Consider the following 26,929-nt stretch of genomic DNA (forward strand, 5'->3'; position numbering starts at 1 on the left):
CCATTTACAGCATGCAACAATTGGTAGAATGAATGGCAATCGAATTACTGTCCAGATCTGATTTCTGTTTGCAGCTATTCATCGTAGGGAATAGCTTTTTTTTGCTTTTCTCGCTCATCTTTTGAAGTCGCTAGTTTGTGATTAAAAATAATTCTGTGCCAAGTCAGCAGCCGTCCTGTACCTTGCCCAGGTGGCTATTTGCAGGTGGGCTCAGATGTTCCTCCTTCTTTACTTCCTCTGCAGCTGAAAGGAAAGTTGATAATATGCATAACATGGTTGGCAACTGTCTTATTGTCTTGTGCATAGTCCTTTTCCAAATGGAGTGACTTAACAGATCCACCGTGAGGTGAGGGCCAAAGTTCCCATATTTCCTAAAAGATGAAAATGTAATTTAAAAAAAAAAATTTAGAGTACCCAATTCATTTTTTTCCAATTAAGGAGCAATTTAGCTTGTTCACTCCACCTACCTTGCACATCTTTGGGTTGTGGGAGCGAAACCCACGCAAACACGGGGAGAATGTGCAAACTCCACATGGACAGTGACCCAGAGCCGGGATCGAACCTGGGACCTCGGCGCCGCGAGACTGCAGTGCTGCCACCGCGCCACTGTGCTGCCCTCTGAAAATGTAATTTTAAATGTATTAAGGTTCCCTCATCCCAGGTCTATGTTCATAATATTGTTGGAGCTGATAAGAAAGAAGACCTCTACCATAATGTTTGCCCTTTGAGAAGTGTTATGCATCTGTGCATGCTAGAGGCTCAGCATCCTTAAACACATCTCATTTTGCTCCTTATTTGTGCCTTCTGCTGAATACTGGTGGGTGGCATCCTGTAATTAAAATCAAAACTCTGGGCCAGAAGGTGTTGAAATATGATTTTCTGGTGTCTTTATTTTTGGTTTGAATTTCTTTGTCGGGTAAATTAAACATTTTAATTTGTGGTACAACCTGCGCATGAGACAAATGAACACACTCAACTAAAAGCCCATTGTTTGTAATTTTTTGTCAGTGTTACTTTAGATTATTTGAGCCTTGTCAGTGATACAGTATGAAAATGTGTAGCCACATTATTTAGGTTGAAGTTGAAAATGAAAAAAGTAACATTATCGCAGCTGTAATTTTACAGGACATTGCCAAGATGAGCAAAACATATTAAATATTTCTTCATACAATATGTAACAGTCTGCTTTTATGTGTGCCTCCAGCAATGATGATTGTGTCTCATTATGTGTTGTATTTTTAATTGCCTTCCCAAAGTGTTCTAGTGCTTTCTTGTGGCCTGTTCTTATCCAGAAAAGTATAAATGCTCATATTTGGATTAGAAGAATCACTGGTGCAAACATTCTGCAGTGGGTTGGTCATATCTCAACTGTTCAACAGCTCTAATCTCTCATTGTCTTTTTTTGTTCTAGTTATTGATTGTATGCCCATCAGATTGGGACTTCAATTGTCTCTGAATAGTGGATTATTGCAGCTGTGCCTTTTCAAAGTTGCAATATGATGCTTTATTTATGAGTTCAACACAAGATATTTCTGTAGAATTTATTTCCAGTATGAAACTTACTAAAGGTATTATTTTTCACTCTAGCTCTCAATGATCTATTTTAGTATTTCAGCGTACACATATGTGGTACTAGGATCTTGGCTTCCCTGCTATTTTGGAATAACTTTGAGTAATAGTACAGGTGATTTCCTGCAGCATTCCACGTGGAGTTGAGACAAAATGTAGTTTTGGGGTCAAGTATGTATTAGGATTTAATTGGATCGGGCTTTTGGCTGGGAATGGATTCCCTGCGGCCTTTTGGCTAAGACGAGCATGAGGTCAGGTGTAGTGCCTGGATCTGGTATGTCTCTTTTGTGGGGACCATTGGATTCAACTTGAATTGTATTTTGGAGCAGGCAAGGAGCTGGATTAGGGGTTTGCCCCTGTCCACACTCTGACCTCTGGCTTTGTAACTCTGATAAAGGAATAAAAAAAGTTTTAAATGGGGTCCTTTTTCAATACTTTAAGTTGGAAGTGTAAGCAATTCCAGTCCATCTTGGTTTCCTGTTTGTTTCCTTTACTGTGCCAATGACGAGTTTAATAAGTCAAGTTGTACTTCTGGTGGATTGCATTACATTTCATCTTGGCATTCCCTTCCTGTAGTCATCAGGCAACATGACAATTGATCTTCACATCCATTTTTAAGTACAAATAATTGGTTTCCCACCCTAGGGCAGGGAAACCCATGGGGAGGTTTGTCTTGCCACAGAGAAGAGCAAGCAGGGTGGTTGCTGGATCAACACAGGCAGCTGTATTCATGTTCTTGATCTTGGTGCTACACGAGTCCGTGCGCGCTTTGCATTTATCGGAGGTAAAGGGAACAGGAGGAAGGACTTTAAGATGGCGGGCGAAGAAAAGAAGTTGGGGGCAGGGGGTAGCTTTTCTCTCGGATGATCCTGAAGCAGTAAAGTTTTCATGGAGAAAGGGATAACAATAGCAGTTATCATTCATGCAATTATGATGTATGGGGAAACTAATTTTGAGACAGGTGGACTGAAAGTTCCACCTCAATTTCAGGGAAACTACATAGGAGTGGGAATAAAAACAGAAAATGCTGGACAATCTGAGGTCTGGGCAGAATAACTGGATGTTTACAGTGCAGGAGGAGGCCATTTAGCCCATCGAGTGTGCACTGGGCTCGCTGAAAGAGCACTCTACCTAATCCCACTCTCCTGTCTTATCCCTTTGCGCGCTATTTATTTTCAGCTAGCAATCCATTTTCTTTTTGAACACCTTGATCGAACCTGCCTCCACATCAACCACCCTCTCGGTGATAAAGCCTTTTCCTTGCATCACTTTTCCTTTTACCCAACATTTTGAATTTGTGCCCTCTAGTTCTTGATGTACTCCTGAGAGGGAATAGTTTCTCACTATTTACCCTGTCCATACCCCTTGCAATCTTCTTGAATACTTCTATCAAGTCTCCTCTCAGCTGCCTTTTCTCCAAAGAAAGCAAACCCAATCCCTCCAATCTATCTTCCTAGCTACAGTCGTTTATCCCTACATACAGTTGTATCACTATTTTACAGACTCAAAACGTTAACTCTGTTGCACTCTCCGCAGATGCTGCCAGGCCTGAGTTTTTCCAGTATTTTCTGTTTTTGTTTCAGATTGGCAGCAACCACAGCATTTTGCTTTCATTATGGGAGTGGGAATAGCACATTTGGCCCTTTGATGGAACAAAGGTGGGGGTTATACTGGGGTGAGTGGGTTGGGAGAAAATAAGAGTTTTGCAGGAAAAGGGGGCACCAAAGTGAAAGTAAGGGAACGGCTAAGCAGATTGACAGCTGCTGAAGAATCGTAGAGGGGCCGGCTAGGCAGCTGGTTGTTTGAAAACACTCGCGAGGGTGGCTTTGGGGAGGTTTACTGGCAGAATGAAAAGAGGGGTCTACAGGAGGTTGGAAATGTGACGAAAATGAGGAAGTGGTGAGGAATGAACTTTTCTCAATGGCAGGTTCGAGGATATGGCTACAAATGTGGGGGGGGTCGTGGGGGTGAAGGGAGAGTGAAATTGGAGGAGGGGCAAGGTTGAAAGTTTGCATATCAGTAAACAGCAATATTAAAGTAAAGGCAGGAGAATTAAACCAGCTGAAGCACATGAAGGTGCCAGAGCACGGTGGTGTTACCTTCAAATCGGTTAGGTTAATCATGTGCATATCACGTATGCTTCTTACGATGTTAGTAATGATGTTAGGAAACACAAAATATTTAACTGACATATAAACAAAAGTAGTTTGAATAATGCTCTGCTATCCTGTAGTTTATGTAGAGGAGAGAAATTAAATTTATCATTGAAAATTGTGAGAGAATAAAGTGGAATCTGAAATTGCATTTCATGCTATACCTTGATCAGGAACCATCAAGCTGGGAGTGGGAGGGTGGGGCCAGTGTTTGGAGGACAGAGGGCAAAAATAAGTGTCTCGGCTTGCATCCTGCCCATGTGTTGTGATCTTTTTTTGCTTTCTTCATTTCTCCACCCCCCCCCCCCCCCCCCCCCCCCTCACCCCACCACAACAAGAAAATGGTAAAATGAGTATGAAATAAAATATTGTATATGGTCATGCTTACGTGGTTTGTAGAACTATTTCCTCACTTCAAAAGGCAGTTTTCTGATCAAATCAATTGAAGTGGTTTTCGTCTAACTTAATCAGTGTTTGTGTTACGTTTCGGCATTCCATGATCATAAAATATCCACTGAGAACTGAACCAAGGGCCTGGTAAGCATTTGAATCTAGAGTAAGACCTTCTTCAGTGTGTTTTGTGAAGCTCTACAATCTGAATCTGAAATTTTGCCTGAAGGACACTGGTTCAGCAGCTTAAGAATCCTGCTGGGGTACCTGAAGTCAGCGGAAATAATTGTTCTTGTAAGCAGGCAACAATCCTCTAACATTCTGATTATCATATGCCAGTTTCATTTTTAGTATAACCCCCATTTTAATTATCTTTACCGCCAATACAAGGGTCATCAATGTCCTAAGAAGTTTTCAAAGTTGATTGCACTAAAATCAAGGCATCTATTTATCTCCACTTTTTTTGATTCAGTAACAATTTCTCCATCGTTGTAGAGCATGTATACTTTCCCCAGGACAGTCACTTTACTGGGCAAGGTGAAGCGGTTGGGGTGGATTGTAATAGGGGGACAAGGTGCTTTTCAGCAATGCAGAGGGAGTAATCTTGGGAGTGTCTTAGTACATTAAAAGTGCTATGTAAATACAAGATTTTTTGGTTGTGCATTCACATGCAACAAAATGGAATGGTGACCTTGTGCTTCATATTACTGGAGGTGGGGTGGTTATATTTGGGGCATGCAGTGTAATATAGGCACAGTTAATTGTTCTGAGAATCCAGCAATCCTAAGAACATTGACAATCTGCATTGAATCACTGCCAAGTCGCAATAAACTGTCCTGGAGAAGGATGAAATAAATTACTCCCCTTATAGAGAAGTGCACAATAATTTGGCTGAATGACCAAATTACTGTTTCTTCCTGGAATGAGCCTATGGCATGAATGTTGCGATCATATTTGCTTTCGGTTCACTATTCGGGGCAGTCCACAGTGTAGGTTGCAAGCTGGCTACAGCAGCAAAAAAACTGCTCCAAAGCTTTGTGATAGAAACAGTGTCCTTAAATGGAACCCTTAGGAAAGTTACCAAAAGATCCGCCTATCTCTAGATGCTGCTGGATAGATAATGCTGGAATGGTTTAGCTCTCTATTGCTGCCTGATAATCTTGGCATCCACACAGTCTTCTCCTACTTTAACTTGTCTTCCTCCAGCACATATAGTGTGTTAAGTAAGATTTCCATCGGGCTTATCATTAGCAGCACAAATCCACCAGAATTGATCTGGACCTTGGAGGGTTGCATTGAGATTTCATCCCCTCGAGTAAAGAAGACTTTAGAATGATTAAATCAAGGTGTTTCAAATCATTAAGGATATGATGAAAGGTGGTTAGATAAAATACCTTTCCCTCTAGCCAACAAATCTTGTACAGGGATCGGCAGCCATTTTTATCTGAAAGAATTGTCTAAAATACACACTGTTCAGAACTGCAAAGTAAAAAATGAAAATGAGCAAAATGTCAATTTTCTACTTTGAATAAAACACCGATAACAAATTTACTATGGTATTTTTCTACTAAATTTGAAAGCAATTCCATTCAGCGAATCATCTTGAAAATAGAAATTTTGCTTAATGTTCAGAACAATGGCAAATTTTCAGCCCTCAGATTCTCCTGATAGAAAAATAGTTTATAGCGCATTCGGAATAATTTGTTTTCAGTTATACGAGAAATATTAATATCAGAACAATAAAACCTAATCCTTGACTCCAAGGCCTTGGCTGTAACTGGTATATATATATATAATGGCCCGAACAGGTTTATTTTCAAGCACACTGGCTTTTTTAAGTCATTTGAAACCATTAAAGTTATTATAATTATTAACCTTAGATTCCCACAGGAAGATTGTTACCTTCTAGTTCTTTGGATTGACATTCTCTTGACTTAATGTTTCTAGATATTTTTTCATAAAAATGAACAAGCCAGTAAAGATTAGCAACTGCAAATGAGACTTTCATAAGCCACATGTGGTCAACCCCTGCTCTCGATCAAGGAGACATGCCCTGTTCAGAGATTATGTCAGGAAGCACTTTTTCACATGGAAGGCCATGCTATTCTGGAATATTTTCCCCCAAAATGCTACTGAAGTGGGAAGTCAGTTGAAAATTTCAAAACTCCGATCGATAGATTTTTGATAGCCAAGTGTATTGAGGATTATAGAGCAAAAGTAAATGGAGTTCAGAAACCGATGAACCACAATCTTAAGTGAATGACGGAACAGGTTCAAGGATCTGAATGACCACCATCTGCTCCTGGGTCCCATTGAGCTGTGCTTAGTTTCTGGCTCAGGACTTCTCTTCAAATAGAATTCTCTCAATTGGTAATGAGCCTTTACGGCTGTGACCACCCTTGTCGAGGAATAACAGCAGAGGCTCTATGGCAGCAGGAATGGAACCAACACTCCACTTCGTCATCATGGATCCCACAGCCTGCCCACTCTGCTTCAACTTGCCATACCAACATTGGGCTATAGAATCATAGAATTTACAGTGCAGAAGGAGGCCATTCGGCCCATTGAGTATGCACTGGCCCTTGGAAAGAGCACCCTACTTAAGTCCACACCTCCATCCTATCCCCGTAACCCAGCAACCCCTCCCACCCTTTTTTAAGGACAATTGATCATGGCCAATCCACCTAACCTGCACATCTTTGGACTGTTGGAGGAAACCGGAGCACCCGGAGGAAACCCACGCAAACACTGGGAGAACGTGCAGACTCCGCACAGACAGTGACCCAAACCGGGAATCGAACCTGGGACCCTGCCGCTGTGAAGCAACAGTGCAAACCACTGTGCCAGTGTCGCTACCGTGCTGCCGATTCTCAACCATTTCCGCACTGGACAAGGCTTTTCTGCACGGCACAAGTGGGGCCTTGCAGGGAATCCGGACTGCAGCTGTGGTGCATCCCAATCAATGACACTCATTGAAAGCTCCCCATGTCAAAATTCCATGGAGGGCTCCAAGAGCTCCATGTAGTCACTGCGGAAACTATTGCCTGGCTTGGTGAATGCTTGGGGAAAAAATTGGAGAAACTGTTCAAGGATGTTCACTTACAGTAGCTGCAGTAGGTACCCATCTGAGGCCAAACATTTCCCAAGTAATCTCTGATTGCCACGTCCTTGATTCTGTCACCACTAATAGTCCCAACTTCTCTAATTTATTATGAAATTGAAGTTCTTTGTCCCTGGAATTATTCCCATGAATCTTTTCTGCACCCTAATGACCTCATCAGTGCAATACCCAGAACTGAATGCAATGCTCCAGTTGAGGGCGAACCAGTTTTCTAAGTTAACTTCCTTGCTTTTGTAGTCTTATACCCCTATTAATAAAACCCAGGAAACCATATGCATTATTGAAGGCTCTCTCAATCTGTCATGCCATTTTCAATTATTTATGCGCGGATACACCCAGATCCCTCTGCTCCTGCACTCCTTTTAGAATTATACACCTTATTTTGTATTTCCATCCTTCCTCCATTAGAAAAGCCAGATTTATCTCATCAGAGAGCAGGGGGCAGGGAGACATTTTGGGAGGTTGTGTGTAATTGGTAGATCTCGTGAAGAGGTTCTGAGTCTCATTGTGTTTATTAATTACTAGTAACTATATACAGTATGAGGTCTCACACAAGCTGTTTTTATGCCTCTACACATGTCTATGTCCAGTCCAAGACCCCTCGAGTCAGGTCGTGTGTCCCTTTGTATCACTGTGGGCAGTACTGTACCTCGTCCTACATTAACCCTTTCTATGCCAGACCCTTGAACTACAACCCCCCCCCCCCCCCCAAAGTCTTGAGCCAACATTTACAATGTATCCCTGGTTACCCGACATATCTAAATTACCTCTACTACCCCTTCTTCCCCCACCTCAAGTCTGTGTTGACAGATTCTGATAGTCTGGAGGCTTTATAATTCTTCCAGATCTTGTCTTTACAACAATCGGAGGAGTGGTAGACTCTGTTATACTGGACAACCCTTTATGAATAGGAGGTTGTTTATGATGTGGTTGTTTTGGCATTTGGTTGGTTTGTCTAAATTCTCTTTATTTCATTCTTTGAAGTTGTTATGGGTCTGGACCAGAACCCAACTATTTGCATTTGGTAAAATTGTGAGGAAATGTTACTGCACACAGGAGTGAAGGCACTGACCAGCACAGCAGACAGCTTTATGTTAAAACAAATGTTAATTAGAACACAGAATTAAGCACATTAGCAACAAAGAAATAGTTTTATAGTTAACGGTTACAACATCTTAACTTCCTGAAACCTGCCCCTATGTTCCAATTAAGCAAACTTATATATTTCAAATGTCTCCGTATAAAGTTAACCAGGTTGTACTTGCTTACCTTGGTGCAAAGCCCTTGGAGGGAGAAACCAGTTTTCTAGGACTCGGCTTCGAGCCCTGGAAGCAGTTAATTTATCCAGACAAACCGGCCTCCTCATTAGCTGTACTCAAAGCACACAGCATTTGTTTGTCTTCTGTTATACAATGTGCCCTGATTTGTTTAGCCAGGCTCAAATTGTTACATTACATTAGCTCTCTGACTGAAAACAGGTAAATTGGCTTTTAATATTGGTAGCAAAACACTTCTGTAAAAATCTGTGATTACTTTACATTTAATCACTGCTCTAGCAGACATATTGTCTGGAAGCATTTTAACCTAGGCTTCAAAGAAATTACTTCAAAAATACAAACCGTAAAATAGGACCATTTCTTATAGTCATCAAAGTTGAACCACTCCTTCTCAAATCCCCATCTGGCGTCATCGGTGGTCATTGGTTTGTCCCATTCTTTACGGGGAGAATGAACTTGCAGCCTGTCGATAGTATATTCCATTTTTCTTCCTTTGTGTGTTTCATCATGATGCACGTTTGGATGGAAGATGTCTCTTCCTGTTGTGCGGTTAGATCTTTGACCTCTCCAGCCTTTTCTGCCATTCAATAAGATTGTGGCTGACTGATTGTGGCCTTAACTCCACTTCTTTGCCTGTCCGCCATTGCTCTGACTCCCTTGTCAAAACAAATGTCCTTTTTTAAAATAAATTTAGAGCACCCAATTTTTTTTTCCAATTAAGGGACAATTTAGCGTGGCCAATCCACCTGCACACCTTTGGGTTGTGAGGGTGCTGCTCTTTTACCAGAACCACAAGACGCGAGCAAGTTTCGGTGATTGACCTTTCGCAGGTGCAAGTTTCAATTAGGTCTGGTTTCCCTTTGCACAATACACAGGGGCTGTGTACCGTCTGTGTCCCAACCTGACCATAATTCCCATTAGCCTTTGCAGGTGGCCATTTTAGATGGCCACAGGGGTGAGACCCACGCAGACACGGGGAAAATGTTCAAACTCCAAAAACAAATGTCTAACAGCCTTGAATACATTGTGGCCCAGCCTCTACTACTGTCTGTGGAAGTGAATTCCAAACACTTACGCCCCTCAGAAGATATTCCTCTGCCTCTGCCTTAAATGGAAGACCCCTCCCCCCCCCCCCCCTCTATTTTGAAACTATGCCCCCTAGTAGTGGAGTGGTGTAGCGACAACAATCTCTCCCTCAATGCCAGCAAAACTAAAGAGCTGGTCATTGACTTCAGGAAGCAAAGTACTGTACACGCCCCTGGCAGCATCAATGGGGCCGAGGTGGAGATGGTTAGCAGTTTCAAATTCCATGGGGTGCACATCTCCAAAAATCGGTCCTGGTCCACCCACGTCGACGCTACCACCAAGAAAGCACAACAGTGCCTATACTTCCTCAGGAAACTAAGGAAATTCGGCATGTCCACATTGACTCTTACCAACTTTTAACAGATGCACCATAGAAAGCATCCTATCGGGCTGCATCTCAGCCTGGTATGGCAACTGCTCGGCCCAGGACCGCAAGAAACTTCAGAGAGTCGTGAACACCGCCCAGTCCATCACACGAACCTGCCTCCCATCCATTGACTCCATCTACACCTCCTGCTGACTGGGGAAAGCGGGCAGCATAATCAAAGATCCCTCCCACCCGGCTTACTCACTCTTCCAACTTCTTCCATCGGGCAGGAGATACAGGAGTCTGAGAACACACACGAACAGACTCAAAAACAGCTTATTCCCCACTATCACCAGACTCCTAAATGACCCTCTTATGGACTGACTTCATTAACACTACACCCTGTATGCTTCACCCGATGCCGGTGCTTATGTAGTTACATTATATATGTTGTGTTGCCCTATTATGTATTTTCTTTTATTCCCTTTTCTTCTCATGTACTTAATGATCTGTTGAGCTGCTCGCAGAAAAATACTTTTCACTGTACCTCGGTACACGTGACAATAAACAAATCCAATCCAATCCGAGAGGAGACATGCTCTCAGCTTCCACCATGTCAAGCTCCCTCAGAATCTTATGTTTTAATAAGATGACCTTATTCTTCTAAACTACAGAGAATATAACGTGATTTACTTAGCCTCTCATCATAGGACAACCCATTTCTATCAGAGACCAATTTAGTGAGCCTCCAACACAAGTATATCCTTCCTTAAATATGGAGACCAACACTCCACACAGCATTCCAGATGTGGTCTCACCTTAGCCCTGCACAATTGTACCAAGACTTCTTTATTCCTGTACCCCAATCCCCATACAATTAAGATGACCATGCCATTTGCCTTTCTAATTGCTTGGTGTTCTTGCTAACTTCCTTGTACAAGCACACCCAAGTCACTTTGCACGTCAACATTTACAAGTTTCACATTTTTAAAAAGTATATTGTTTTTCTATTCTTACGACCAAAGCGGATAACTTCAGTTTCCCATCTGCCAACTTGTTTCCTACTGACTTAACTTGTATCTAATTGCAGCCTTTGTCGTCTCTTCACAGCTTGCATTTCCACCTAGCTTTTGTATCAGCAAACCTAGATACATTACTGCGCCCTTATCAATGATTACTATAGATTGTAAATTGCTAAGGACCCAACACTGATCCATGCAGCATTCCACCTGTCACAGCCTGTCAACTTGAAAATGTCCCACTAATGCCCACTGCTGCATATTCATTAACCAATCCTATTACCCCCAACTCCTTGAGGCCTTATATATTCACCTTTTGTGTAGCACCTTTTTGAATGCCTTATGTAAATCCAAGTGTACTGCATCTACTTGTCAGTGGTGTAGTGGTATTGTCACTGGACTAGTAATCCCGAGATCCATGGCAATTCTCTGGAATCCAGGTTTGAATCCCACCATGGCAGATGGTGAAAATTTAATTCAATAAAACTCTGGAAATAGAAGTCTAATGATGATCATGAAACCATTGTCGGTCGTAAAACAAAATATCAGGCGTACTAATGCCCTTCTAGAGAAGGAAATCTGACTACACGTGACTCCAGTTCCACAGCAATGTGGTTGACTCTTTAAATGCTCTCAGGGATGGGCAATAAAAGCTCGCCCAACTAGCAATACCCACCCCCTATAAGCACTTTTTAAAAAATCTACCCTAATGATTATATACAAATATATTTGTCAAGGATCTCCTTTTAGTAAAACCATGTTTATTAGTTCTAATCTTACCATGCTTTTCTAAGTGTATTGGTACGACTTCCTTCGTAACCAATTCCAGCAATACCCCAACAACTGATATCAGGCTAACTGGTCTCTTGTTTCATTTTTGTGTCTCCCTACTTTCTTGAAAAGTGGTGTAACATTTGCCAATTTGATGGGAATGTTCCTGAAGCTAAGGAATTTTGGAAATTGTGTCTCTTCTATCTTTGCAGCTATCTTTTAGTATCCTAGGGTGTAGTCCATGGTTCTCAAATTTGTCAGATTATAGTTCCTTAAATTTCTCCAGTACTTTTTGCTCTCTCAATTATCATAATTTCCTTTTTGTTATGGTATGCAATCTCTGTTTCTACTGTGAAGACAAACACTATTTGTTCAATGTCGCTGCCATTTCTTCTTTCCCCATGATCATTTCTCCTGTCTACTTCTAAAGGAGCAATGTTTACTTCAGCTATTCTCTTTATATACTTGGAAAAGCTCTTGCATTTTGTTTTTGTTACTGTCTAGTTTACTCTTAGTGTTTTCCCCCTTTTTATTCACTTTATAGTGCCCCTTTGGTTTCAAAACCACCCCGAATCCTCAGGCTTGTTACTGTTCTTTGTAACATTGAGCCTCTTTTAATCTAACAGATTAAATTTCCTGAGTTAGTCACAGATGGATCTTTGTTGCTGAGTTTCTGTTTCCAATGGAATGTATTTTAATTGAACGTTGCATTGTTTCTTTGATTGTTTCCTGCTGCTCTATTACTTACTTTTAATCTGTTCATCCAATCAACCGATGCCCGTTCTCCCTATGCAATTGGCTTTAACGTAGAAAATAGGAACTACAGGAGGAGGCCCTTTGGCCCTTCGAGCCTGCTCCGCCATTCATTATGATCATGGCTGATCATCCAATTCAATAGCCTGATCCCACTCTTATCCTGCCCATCCCCCCTCCATATCTTCGATCCCCCTTCACCCATCCCCCTCAATATCTTCGATCCCCTTCACCCCAAGTGTTATATCTAACTACTTGAAAACATGCAATGTTCTGACTTCAACTGTTTTCTGTGGTAGTGAATTCCATAGGCCAACCACTCTCTGGGTGAAGAATTTTTAAAAAATCTTTGCCCTAAATGGTCTACCCCATATCCCCATACTGTGACACCTGGTTCTGAACATCCTTCTTGTATCTATCCTGTCCCAGTCTGTGAGAATTTTATCGGTTTCTGTGAGATGCTCCTCGCAATCTTCTAAACTCTGGCAAATACAATCCTAACCAATTCAATCTCTCTCTTTATATAGCACTTCTGCCATCCCAGGAATCCGTCTGGTAAACCTTCTCTGCACTCCCTTTACAGCAAGAACATCCTTCCTTAGATAAGACCAAAACTTCACAATATTCCAGGTGTGGCCTCACCAAGGCCCTGTATAATTGCAGGTAGACTTTCCTGCTTCTGTATTCTAATCATCTTACTATGAAGGCCAACATGCCATTTGCCTTCTTTACTGGCTGCTGCACCGACTGGTGGAGTAGCACATTCCCCTCTCCTAACATATGGCCATTTGGATAATAATCTGCCTGCCTTCCTGTTTTTGCTACCAAAGTGGATAGCATCTCATTTATCAAAACCAAGGCAGGCCAGCAGCATGGTTCAATTCCCGTACCAGCCTCTGGAATGTGGCGACTAGGGGCTTTTCACAGTAACTACATTTGAAGCCGACTTGTGACAATAAGCGATTTTCATTTTTTTTTTCACTCAACTTGTTCAAATCACACTGAAGGACATCTGCAGCCTCCTCAACACTTGCCCTCCCTCCCCAGCTTTGTGTCATCTGCAAATTTATTCTCTCATCAAATCATTAATGTATATTGTATATAGCTGAGGTCCCAGCACCGAGCCCTGCGGTCTGCCTGCCATTTGGAAAAAGACCCATTTAGTTCTTCCGTTTCCTATCTGCCAACCAGTTTTCTATCCAGTGTAACATTCTTTTTTTTCAGTGTAACATTGTTGCTTGTGGATTGGTGCATGTCACTTTCAAACTTAACATGGAATTCCATGGTATTGTCACTATTTCCCTGGTGGACCTTTTACTAACTATGACATTACTAATTAACCCTGCCTCAGTGCACAACACTAGATCTAAAATAGCTTTCTCCCTGATTCCAAAATGCATTGTTCCAAGAAACTCGTGAAAATATTTGACAAACTCATCTGGACCACTTGTCAATTTGATTGTCCCAATCTATATGAACATTAATGTCCTCCACAATTATTAGCTTGTTTTTGTTACAGGCTCCAAACATTTGTTTAATGCTCTGCTCACTGGTACAACTACTGTTAGGGGGGGCTGATGAAATACACCCTCCAGCATTTTCTGACCCTTGCTATCTTCTGAGGCCAGGTCCTTTTCTCATTAATGTTCTCCTTTCCCCCCGGACTGGAGGCCTGGGTAAACGATATGGCGGGGTTTATTAAACTGGAGCAGATAAAGTTTGCCCTGAGAGGATCGGCTCAAGGGTTCACCAGGCGGTGGCAGCCATTTCTCGACTACCTAGGGGAACGTTAGAGGGAAGACAGATGACCAGCAGCAGCAACCCAGGGGGAGGGGGGGGGGGGGTTAGTTTAGTATAGGTCAATAGATAATGGGGTTTTGTTACTTGTGTATTGTTAAAAATTTCTATTTTGTTATTGTTCCGTTTGTTTTGTAAGAGGGAAAAATGTTGGTTAGAAAAAATTTTCAATAAAATATATATATATTTTTTTTTTAATGTTCTCCTTTATCATCAGGCCTGCTCTTTTTTTTGTACGTTCTTGTCTTCTGAAATATTGTGCTCACTGGAATATTTATTTCCCAACCTTGATCACCTTGCAACTATGTCTCTGTAATGGCAATTAAAGCGTTGCTAGGTCATCTATTTTTTTTTTTTGCTGATGCTTCGTCCATTCAGATAAAGAACTTTAGTTACATTTTTTACTTCCATTCCCTGGAGTGACCCTGTTCACTGATGTATGTTAAACTCTGTCCCACTACTTACCTTACATTGCTGCACTGTTCGATGCTTTGACCGTCTCTTTGGATTTCTAAATCTCCCTTCACCTGAACCCCCTTTCTTTGTTTACTCGGTAAAGTTCTTATTACTACAATACATTGTTACACAGGTAATCAAAAGAACAACTGCAATAAAAGGCACCCAGGTACACAGTTAATTTTGCCTGCTTAACAAGCATTAATTTCATGTCTCCTTTCAGAAAACAGTTTTGGTGAATGTTCTTAAACAGGATACATCATACAGTTACAATTGGCTTCATTGTCACTCGGTCAAATCTACTTAATTTAGTCTTGAATTACCTATAAATGCCTTCTAGACAGGATACTAACACCCGTCCACTATTTTTGTCTCTGAAGATCAGGAACAGTTCATATTTTATACTTCAATTTGCACAATACTTTAATTTGTTCATGGGAGCATTGCTGGTAAAGCCAGGCTTTGTTGTCCATTCCTAATTGCCCTGAAAGGTGATTGGGAGCTAACTGTTGCAGTCTATCTGGTGTAGGTACACCCATGCTGCTGTTGGGAAGGACTGATAGACCAGGAGCAGTCAGGATGCTGAGTGGCTTGGAGTGGAGCTTGCAGATGGTGGTGCTCTCATCCTTCCCTTCAAATACTAATTTGAAGTTGTGTTTTTAATCTGTCTTGCTACTAGAAAGTAACCCTAAATTATTTATTTTACCAAATGCCTTCATATTGAAAAGGGCCAAGTTTAAATTTGAAAAACATTGGAACACTTCGGTTGTCGACATAACCACTTTCCAACTAAGGCCATCAAGTCAGGATCCTGCTTTAAATTTAATTCTTTGGCCCTTTTAAAAGTGTTTTGGTTTTTAAAAAAATTGGCAGCAGTCAGTGATTGTCTGGCAGACCCTTCTAGGTCTTAATTTGCTCAGCAACACCTCGAGGGATATGTACATTTTATTGTAACAAACATCCCATAAATTGGATTTAAACTACTTTCGGGTTCTACATCATATCACAACACGTGTTTTTTTAACCCAGGTTAGAGTATGAATTGAGATATTAAATTATTTTCCACTGCAAATAAAACACATACAATGTTTCTATTCTCCCACCAAAGTTCAAGATTTCAGCCTTGTTAATACAGAAGAAGCATGCAAACCCACATTCCCAGTGGACTGATGTTTGGGGGAAAATCCTACATAACCCACCACAAGTTTAGGATTCTAAAGACATGAGTCAGAGTAATAATTTTACACTTTGGTCTACAACAAGGAGACATGGGTATAAGATTAAATGTTGCCAGAAATCTTTTTTTTCCCCCAAATATATTTACACAGGATTGTGCAATACAGTACCAGAGTTGCTGGAAACAAAAACTTGCATTTGTATAATGTTTGAGTCCAAAAGGTTGCTGAGTCTTCGAAAGACCTTCAATCATGGGAGAGAATTCCAAAGTGTGGGATCCATGCAGCAGCTGATATAGAACCAGCCCTAGGTAAAGGGACATCAGCAAATGGTCGGTCATAGGAACAGCATTTGGTGAACGTTGGAGAAAGAAAGTTGTGAACCTGGAGGAGGATCAAGTTAGGAGGGAGTGCAGTGACTGATTTACAGTTCGTGAGACCCTATGGTCAGCTCCATTTAGGCTCCCCCACCAGTGTCCTGAAGGCAAGCAAATGTATCAATTGATCAGTGACTCTTTGCTTAAAGCATGCCTGTTTGAATAATTGCCTTGTTGAAATCCAAGCTTGCCGCTTGTCAGAATGCAAATGGTAAATATTGCGACTGGAGGCAAGCAAACATGGAACTCTGGCCTCCCTTAAAGAGGCAAAATGGGGATCTCTAGCCAATGGAAAAGACTCCTGCCACCCACTGTATTCTCTCAACATAGAATTTGCCTGACCTGAGTATTTCCAGCATTTTCAGAATTTTTTTGATTTAATAAACCTGTGCTTATACAGGTAAAATGAAATGATTACATGAAATATCCATACAGCGAAATTCAAGTCATATGGGGCAGTAAGGTAGTTTGGGAAGAGAAGTAACAGGGCCACCAAGAGCATATGTAAAACGGCATCTGTAAAACACCTTAACTAGTCAAGAAAATCCGTTGTGATTTAAGTAATTCAGATTGGAAACTAATATATTGCTGTCATGTTTTGCAATAAACCAGTAATTAATTCAATCGGACCTGTTTTTTCTACAACCATAACCTTTGAGTCAGTAACCAAATGATCATTCTAAAGAATGTGAAAACTGTGTGCATGAATTTGCTAGAGCAAGCTGTTAAACCATTAAATGCCATTGAACACCCCACTAAGTGGGGCAGCACAGTGGTAGCACTGTTGCTTCACAGCTCCAGGGTCCCATGTTCGATTCCCGGCTTGGGGCACTGTCTATGGCGTCTGCACGTTCTCCCTGTGTCTGCGTGGGTTTCCTCCTGGTGCTCTGGTTTTCTCCCACAAGTCCCAAAAGACATGCTGTTAGGTAATTTGGACATTCTGAATTCTACATTAACACTGCAATGAAGTTACTGTGAAAAGCCCCTCATCACCACATTCCGGCGCCTGTTCAGGTACAGAGGGGGAATTCAGAATGTCACGCAGAAACGGAGAGAACGTGCAGACTCCACACAGTGATCCAAGCCGGGAATCGACCCTGGAGCAGTGAAGCAAAGGTGCTACTGTGCTGTCCCAAACAACTTCAGCTGCTTCATTGATTACTTTCACTTGAGGTTGGAGATGTTTGTTGCAATGTTCTTTTCCATTTATATTTCTGCATAAATGCAGCAGCTCTTGCCCACGTGGCAAGACCTCGACAACTTCAGGTGTGGGCTGATCAGTGGTGTGTAATATTTGTTGCAAGTGCCAGACAGTGACCATTGCTGACACTCCCCCAATCATTAACATCCTGTGGGTCACCAGTGACCTGAGACGTAATTGAACCTATACAAATCCTGTGGCTTCAAGAGGTCTCTTCTGCTGCTCCTCTGCCGCAAATGAATCACCTCAACTCCCAAAGCCGATCCACCCTCTACAAGGCACACGTTTGGGGTGTAATGTAATGCACCCACTTGCCTGGATGAGTGCAGCTGCAATGGTTCAGAAACACTACAGCAACTAGCTTGAATAGCACCTCTTGCCACCATAAACATTCACTCCCTCCATCACCTTTGCATTAACTGTGACAAATTGTCATTGTGGCCTCAAACATAGTCCAAACCTGTGTTCTCAGTACTGCCGAAAGCATACAAGGGCAGCGGGCACATGGGCTTGTTGTTTGGGTCACAATCCTGAATTATTCCAAATGCAACAATTCAAGAAAGTGTTTCACCACCACCTTCTGAAGAGCAGTAAGGATGGCCTTACAAGCAACCCAAATCCTATGCATGAATGTGCATAAGCACTTCAAAGCAGTTAAAATGTGTTTTCCTCCACATCCCCTTAAAAAAAAACCTTCTGAAAGAGGGAGTGCAGCGAAAGTTTACCAGACTGATTCCAGGGATGGCGGGACTGTCATATGAGGAGAGATTGACTAGGTTAGGGTTGTTCTCGCTGAAGTTCCGAAGAATGAGGGGGGCCAGGACTGGCAGCTAAATAATCCAGGATATAGGTGTTCAAGGCGAGACAGGGAGGAAGGTAAAAGAGATGGGGGAAGTTGCAATACTGGTTAGAGAACATATTACAGCTGGACAGAGGGAGGACACCATGGAAGAATCTAGTAACGAGGCACTGTGGGTAGAGCTCAGAAACAGGAAGGAAGCAGTCAGTGTGATGGGGTGTACTACAAGCCTCCCAACAGCCCACAGGAAGTTGAAGAACAGATATGTAAGCAGATTCTAGACAGATGTAGAAATAATAGGGTTGTTTTAGTGGGAGACTTTAATTTTCCTCATATTGACTAGAAATCCCTTAGGGCTAGGGGTCTGTATGGTGAGGAATTTGTTAAGTGTGACCAAAAAGATTTTTTGGAACAGTATGTGGATAATCCGACTAGAGAGGGGGCTATATTGGATCTAATACTAGGGAACGGGCCCGGCCAGGTCATCAAAGTTGCAGTGGGAGAACATGTGGCGAACAGTGACCACAATTCTGTAGGCTTTCGGATAACTCATGGAAAAGGACGAGTGTTGACCTCGGATTAATGTGCTAAATTTGGGGGAGGCTAACTACAACCAGATTAGGCAGGATTTGGAGGCTGTTGTTTGGGAGAGACTGTTTGAGGGTAAATTCACATTTGGCATGTGGGAATCTTTTAAGGAACAGTTGATGGAGAGTGCAGGACAGGCAATGTGCTGGTAAAAAGGAAGGACAGGAAAGGCAGAATTCAGGAACCATAGATGACCAGGGAAATTGAGAATCTTGTCAAAAAGAAAAAAGATGCATATGTGAGGTACGGGCAACTAAAAACAGATAAAGCACTTGAGGAATACAAGGAAAGTAGAAAAGAGCTCAAGCAGGGAATTACTAGGCAAAAAGGGATCACAAAATGTCCTTGGCAGACAGGATGAAGGAGAATCCCAAAGCATTTTATACATATATTAAGAACAAGAGGGTAGAGACGAGTTGGTCCACTCAAGGACTAAGGAGGGAAATTGTGTAGAACCAGAGGTCCTTAATGAGTATTTTCCATCGGTATGGTCATGGGAGTATCCCTTTAAGTAATGTTTTTGTCTTATCACATGGTTTCAGTGATGTCATTGTGTGGGTGGAGCTGAGCTGTGACTGAGTTTTACTTTCATTTGAGTTTGAACTGGTTTTGTACTGCACAGGTTGATCGAGGTCTCTCTATCTGCATTTAAAAAGCTGTTTCCAGATTACTTGATAACTTAAAAGTGATAACTGTTTTCTGGAAGGAATTCAAACCTGTTTTGGAAAGGAAACGGGTGTATCCATACCAAGTCTTAAAGACTGTAAGAGTGCTGTGTGCTGGGCCACACCTTTGAAAAGGGTTTTTTGGTTTATGGGATCTTGTTATTGAATGGGGAAAGTTATTACGGGTGATACATAATGACTGTAGCTGTGTGGGGTGTTTATGTTTATAGTTGATTTTTTAAAATGCTTACTGTGTGTGTTTATAAAAATGTTAACTAAATTCGTAGAATAAAGCTTATTTTTGATTAAAAGTGCTTAAGGCCTCTGTGTAATAACACCTGAAAGGCCCTTGTGCTCATCGTAACCAAAATCGATAAAAGTTATAGGTCAGGTGAACTCCATGATATACTTTGGAGTTTTCTAAACCCTGGCCCATAACAGTATTCTCAAAGGGGAGGGACATGTTGATTGGTGGTGTCTCAGGAACACTTCAGAACAGGTCGTTATTACGAGGGAGGAAGTGTTAGAAAGCATTACGGTAGACAAATCCCCAGGGCCAGGTGGCATCTATCCCAGACTATTGAAGGAGCTGGGCCTCTGACAGAAATCTTTGTGTCCTCATTGGCCACAGGTGAGATCCCAGAGGATTGGAGGATAGCAATATTGTACCGGTATTTAAGAAGGGTTGCAAGGGACTTCCGGTTGCGGCGATGCACTGCTAAGCCGCACGTTTCGGCAGCTCCAGTTCTAACGGACTTTTGGGCTCTTTTTGGGAGCCCCAACTGAACTTTTTCTGACCAAACCCAGTGTGGGGTGACGAAGTAAGGAGTCCGCCCTAGTGTGTATGGAAAAGATCGGTGGTAGTGGCCAGATTGCGAAGGATCCTTTGGAGCAGCGGCAGAGAAGAGAAGGAAGAAGCAAGATGGCGACGGATGGAGCCCAGGCGACATGGGGCCCGGATCAGCAGGAATTCCTTAGACGGTGTGTGGAGGAATTAAAGGAGGTGCTGGCGCCGATGTTGTTAGCAATCGAAGGGCTAAAAGAAACGCAAAAGGCCCAGGCGATAGAGCTCCGTGGGGTGAAGGAGAAGGCAGCTGAGAACGAGGATGAAATTCTGGGCCTAGCGGTAAAAATGGAGACGCATGAGGCGCTACACAAGAGGTGTATCGAAAGACTTGAAGTCCTGGAGAACAGCTCGAGGAGAAAGAACCTCCGGATTCTGGGTCTCCCCGAGGGAGTGGAGGGAGCAGACGTTGGGGCTTATGTGAACACGATGCTCCATTCGCTAATGGGAGCTGAGGCCCCCTCGGGCCCCCTGGAGGTGGAAGGGGCTCACCGGGTCCTTGCGAGGAGACCAAGGGCTGGAGAACCACCAAGGGCAATAGTGGTGAGATTTCACCGCTTCACCGACAGAGAGACTGTTTTGAGCTGGGCCAAGAAGGTGCGGAGTAGCTGGTGGGAGAATGCGGTGATACGAGTGTATCAGGACTGGAGCGCGGAGGTGGCGAGAAGGAGGGCGAGCTTCAATCGGGCCAAGGCGGTGCTTCACAGGAAGAAAGTAACGTTTGGGATGCTGCAGCCGGCGCGATTGTGGGTCACGTACCAAGATAGACGCTACTATTTTGAAACGTCGGAAGAGGTATGGACCTTCATCCAAAAAGAGAAATTGGACCAGAACTGATGTTGTGGGGGAGATGATGATGTTGATGTACAGAAATATGAATGGGAGGTTCACCGTATCGGGATGATAGATGGAGAGGGGAAAGGGAAAAGAATCCTTTTTTTTTTCTTGACCGGGGGGGGGGGGGGGACACTGAGAAATGTGGGTGCCGGTGGAAAAAGCGACATAGGTGGGGGATGGGAACGGGGCTGTAGGGGGAGCTGCGCCATAGGGGGTGGGGCTGATCTAGGAAAGCGCGGGTTTTTTCCCGCGCTAGGGAGATGATGGCGGGAAGATAGGCGCAAGGAGGATGAGTGTTCCACACACGGGGGGGGGGGGGGGGGGGGGGGGGGTCAAGGAGATAGCGGGGGAAGCCGAGGTCAGTTGGAGTCAGCTGACTTTCGGAAGCATTATGGGGGGAGTAACCATGCTAGATGGGGATCTAGCGGGGTGGGTGGGGGCAACTGGGTTGCTGCTGCTGGGATCAAGAGGGAGCTGGCAAGGGAAGAGGTGGTCGGGACGGGAGTGCGCCGCCTGGGGGACGGGTGGGTGCGCGGGACCTGGACGTGGGACTGGCCTAGAGTAGGTGATGGCTAATCGGGGGGGGGGGGGGGGGGGGGGGGGGGAGGCCCCCCAATCCGCCTGAGCCTGATCATGTGGAATGTGAGAGGCCCAAATGGGCCGATTAAGAGGGCCCGAGTGTTTGCGTACTTAAAAGGACTGAAGGCAGACGTGGTCATGCTTCAGGAGACGCATCTGAAGGTGGCGGATCAGGTTAGGTTAAGGAAAGGATGGTGAGACAGGTGTTCCACTCGGGGTTGGGCGTGAAAAATAGAGGGGTGGCTGTATTGGTGGGGAAACGGGTGTCGTTCGAGGCTAGGAATATAGTAGCGGACAACGGTGGTAGATATGTGATGGTGAGTGGTAGATTGCAGGGAAAGGAGGTCGTGCTGGTAAATGTATATGCCCCGAACTGGGATGATGCGGGATTTATGAAGCGGATGCTGGGACGTATCCCAGACCTGGCGGTAGGAAGCCTGGTAATGGGGTGGGGGGGGGGGGGGGGGGGGCGGCGCGGATTTCAATACTGTGCTGGATCCAGGACCGGAAGTGGCCCAGGTGCTCGGGGTTTATGGAGCAAATGGGGGGTGTAGATCCGTGGAGATTTGCTAGGCCGTTGGCCAAAGAGTTTTCCTTTTTCTCCCATGTTCATAAGGTATACTCCCGGATAGATTTCTTTGCTTTGAGTAGGGCACTGATTTCGAGGGTGGCAGGAACGGAGTACTCGGCCATAGCCGTTTCAGACCATGCCCCGCACTGGGTGGATCTGGAACTAGGAGAGGAGAGGGAACAGCGCCCACTCTGGCGACTGGATGTGGGACTATTGGCGGATGAGGGAGTCTGTGGAAGGGTGCGGGGATGTATTGAAAGGTACCTGGAGGCCAATGATGATGGTGAGGTCCAGGTGGGGGTAGTATGGGAAGCGCTGAAGGCGGTGGTTAGAGGAGAGTTCATCTCCATTAAGGCTTACAAGGAGAAAAAAAAGAGGGCAAGGAAAGGGAGAGATTAGTGGGGGAGATTTTGAGTGTGGATAAAAGATATGCCGAGGCCCAGGACGAAGGACTATATAGGGAAAGGTGAAGACTTCAGACGGAGTTTGACCTGCTGACCACCGGGAAGGCAGAGGCACAGTGGAGGAAGGCACAAGGGATGAGATACGAATATGGGGAAAAGGCGAGTCGGCTGCTGGCCCACCAGCTTCGTAAGCGGATAGTGACGAGGGAAATAGGGGGAGTGAGGGATGAAACGGGAACTACGGTGCAGAGTGCAGGGAAGGTAAATGAGGTGTTTAAGACCTTTTATGAGAGGTTATATAGGTCCCAACCCCCGGAGGGAAAAGAGGGGATGCAACAGTTTTTGGACCAACTAAGGTTCCTGTAGGTGGAGGAGCAGGAGGTGGCAGGTCTGGGAGCGCCAATCGGGGTGGACGAGGTGACTAAAGGGCTGGGGAACATGCAGGCAGGGAAGGCCCCGGGACCAGGCGGGTTCCCGGTGGAATTTTATAGGACGTATGTGGACTTGTTGGCCCCGCTGCTGGTAAGAAACTTTAACGAGGCCAGAGAAGGGGGGACTCTACGCCCGACAATGTCGGAGGCGACGATATCATTAATCCTGAAGCGAGATAAAGATCCGCTGCAATGCGGGTCATATAGGCCTATCTCGCTCCTGAATGTAGACGCCAAGTTGCTGGCAAAAGTGCTGGCGATGAGGATCGAGGATTGTGTCCCAGGGGTGGTGCATGAAGACCAGACAGGGTTTGTAAAGGGGAGACAATTGAATGTTAACGTGCGACGGCTGTTGGGGATGATAATGATGCCCCCAGCAGAGGCAGAGATAGTGGCAGCGATGGATGCAGAGAAGGCATTTGATAGGGTAGAGTGGGAGTATTTATGGGAGGTGCTGAGGCGGTTTGGGTTCGGGGAAGGGTTTGTCAGTTGGGTTAAACTCCTCTATGGGGCCCCAGTGGCAAGTGTAGTCAAAAATCGGCAGAGATCGGAGTATTTTCGGTTACATAGGGGAACAAGGCAGGGGTGCCCTCTGTCCCCATTACTGTTCGCGCTGGCAATTGAACCACTGGCCATAGCGTTGAGAGACTCTCGGAAATGGAGGGGGGTGGTTAGAGGGGGAGAGGAACACCGAGTGTCACTCTACACAGATGACCTACTGCTGTATGTGGCGGATCCTGTGGAGGGGATGACAGAGGTTATGCAGATATTGAGGGAGTTTGGAGATTTTTCGGGATATAGGTTTAATATGGGGAAGAGTGAGCTTTTCATAGTGCACCCCGGGGATCAGGGAAGAGGGATAGACGGCCTGCCATTAAGGAGAGCGGAAAGGAGCTTCCGATATTTGGGGATTCAGGTAGCCAGGAGCTGGGGAACTTTACACAAACTCAATCTGATGCGGCTGGTGGAGCAGATGGAGGAGGATTTCAAGAGGTGGGATATGCTGCCGCTCTCACTGGCGGGCAGAGTGCAGGCGGCAAAGATGATGGTCCTCCCAAGGTTTCTTTTTGTGTTTCAATGTCTCCCCATTTTGATCACTAAGGCCTTTTTTAAGAAAATAGGTAGGATTGTTATGAGTTTCGTGTGGGCAGGGAAGACCCCGAGGGTAAGGAGGGGGTTCTTGCAACGCAGCAGGGACAGAGGGGGACTGGTGTTGCCAAATCTGGACGATTATTACTGGGCCGCCAATGTGGCGATGGTTCGCAAGTGGATGAGGGAGGGAGAGGGGACGGCGTGGAAGAGGCTGGAGATGGCGTCCTGTAAAGGAACGAGCCTAAAGGCGCTGGTGACGGCGCCGCCACCGCTCTCCCCGAAAAGGTACACCACGAACCCAGTGGTGGCGGCAACCTTAAGGATCTGGGGGCAATGGAGGCGACATAGGGGTGTGACAGGTGCCTCGGTGTGCTCCCTGATCAGGAACAACCACCGGTTTGTCCCAGGGAGGATGGACGGAGGGTTCCAGAGCTGGCATCGGGCAGGAATTAGGAGATTGAGAGACTGGTTTATTGACAGGACGTTTGCGAGCCTGGGAGAGCTGGAGGAAAAGTAGGAGTTGCCCCCGGGGAATATCTTTAGATACATGCAAGTGAGGGCGTTTACGAGGCAACAGGTGAGGGAATTTCCGCTGCTCCCGACACAGGGGATCCAGGATAGAATTATTTCGGGGGTATGGGTCGGGAAGGGCAAAGTGTCCGAAATATATCAGGAGATGAGAGAAGAGGGGGAGGCGCTGGTAGAGAAGCTGAAAGGAAAATGGGACGAGCTGGGGGAGGAGGGTCTGTGGGCTGATGCCCTAAGTAGGGTAAATTCCTCTTCCTCGTGTGCCAGGCTTAGCCTGATACAATTCAAGGTTCTACACAGAGCACATATGACGGCAGCGAGGCTGAGCAGGTTCTTCGGGGTGGAGGACAGGTGCGGGAGGTGCTTGGGCAGCCCGGCGAACCACACACATGTTTTGGTCGAATCCGGCACTGGATGAGTACTGGAGAGGAGTGGCAAGAGTGATTTCAAAGGTGGTGAAGGTCCGGGTCAAACCAGGTTGGGGGTTAGCTATATTTGGGGTAGCGGAGGACCCGGGAGTGCAGGAGGCGAAAGAGGCAGATATTCTGGCCTTTGCGTCCCTGGTAGCCCGGCGAAGGATCTTACTCATGTGGAAGGAAGTGAAACCCCCCCCCCCCCCCCCCCCCCGGCGTGGAGGCCTGGATAAATGATATGGCAGGGTTCATAAAACTGGAACGGATGAAGTTTACGTTGAGAGGATCGGTTCAGGGGTTCTCCAGGCGGTGGCAACCATTCCTTGACTATCTCGCGGAACGTTAGGGGAAAATAGATAGTCAGCAGCAGCAGCCCAGAGGGGGGGGAGGGGGAGGAGTAACCTGTTTTGTTCTGGTCGGGGTGGAGGGGGAGCACTTTTTTGTTACTTTGTTAACTCGCTATTTTATTTAAATAATGATACCTATTAGTTATTGTGTTATCTTTCATGTTGATTTGTAAGGTGGAAAAATTGTGTTTGAAATCTTTAATAAAACATTTTTTTTTAAAAAAAGGGTTGCAAGGATAATCCGGGTAATTATAGGCCAGTGAGCTTGACGTCAGCGATAATGAAATTGTTGGAAAAGATTCTCAGAGATAGGATCTATGCACATTTGGAAGTGAATGGTCTTATTAGAGACAGACAGCCTGGTTTTCTATGAGAGAGAGAGATCATGTCTCACTAATTTGATTGAATTTTGAGGTGACAAAAATGATTGATGAGGGAAGGGCTGTGGATGTTGTCTACATGGACTTTAGTAAAGCATTTGACAAGGTCCCTCATGGCAGGCTGGTGCAAAAGATAAATTACACGGGGTCAGGGGTGAACTAGCTGGATGGATCCAGAACTGGCTTGGCCATAGAAGACAGAGGGTCGCAGTGGGAGGGCGTTTTTCTGAATGGAGGTCTGTAACTAGTGGCGTTGCACAGGGATCTGTACTGGGACCTCTGCTCTTTGTAATATATATTAATGACGTGGAAGAAAATGTAGAGGGTCTGATTAGCGGAGTTGCGGATAGTGATGAAGACTGTCAGAGAATACAACAGGATATAGATGTAGGCTGCAAAATTGGGCAGAGAAATGGCAGATGGAATTTAACTCTTGACAAATGCAGGGTGATGCATTTTGGTAGATCCAATTCAGGTGGGAGCTATAAAATAAATGACAGAACCAGCAGGAGCACAGACACACAGATCTGGGCTTTCAGGTCCAGCAGGAGCATAGAGACACAGATCTGGGTGTTCAGGTCCACAGATCCTTAATAGTGGCAGCGCAGGTGGAGATGGTGGTAAAGAAAGCATATGGCATACTTGCCTTCATAGGACGGGGTATCAAGTTTCAAAGCTCAAATTCTGTTACAATTATATAGAATATTGGTTGGGCCACATGTGGAATACGGTGTCCAATTCTGGTCACCGTACTACCAGAAAGATGTGGAGGCTTTGGAGAGAGTACAGAAAAGGTTTACTAGGATGCTGCCTACTGGGATGGTATGGAGGATATTGGCCATGAGGACAGATTGAACAACTGGGATTGTTTTTCCTAGAGAGACGGAGGCTGAGGGATGACCTGATAGAAGTTTATAAAACTATTAGGGGGGTATAGATAGGGTGAACAGTTGGAGGCTTTTTCCCAGGGCGTAAGTGTCAAGTACAAGGGGGCACAAG

The 26,929-nt window shown here is 44.6% G+C and overlaps 1 protein-coding gene across 1 annotated transcript in view; it reads left to right on the top strand.

The window, feature by feature from the left end:
• The window catches only part of LOC140399878 (uncharacterized), a 110,311-nt gene that overhangs the window by 50,108 nt on the left and 33,274 nt on the right, over positions 1-26,929 (top strand). The gene's annotated exons all lie outside the window — the stretch shown is intronic.

Source organism: Scyliorhinus torazame, chromosome 2 (assembly GCF_047496885.1).
Source record: "Scyliorhinus torazame isolate Kashiwa2021f chromosome 2, sScyTor2.1, whole genome shotgun sequence".
NCBI lineage: Eukaryota > Metazoa > Chordata > Chondrichthyes > Carcharhiniformes > Scyliorhinidae > Scyliorhinus > Scyliorhinus torazame.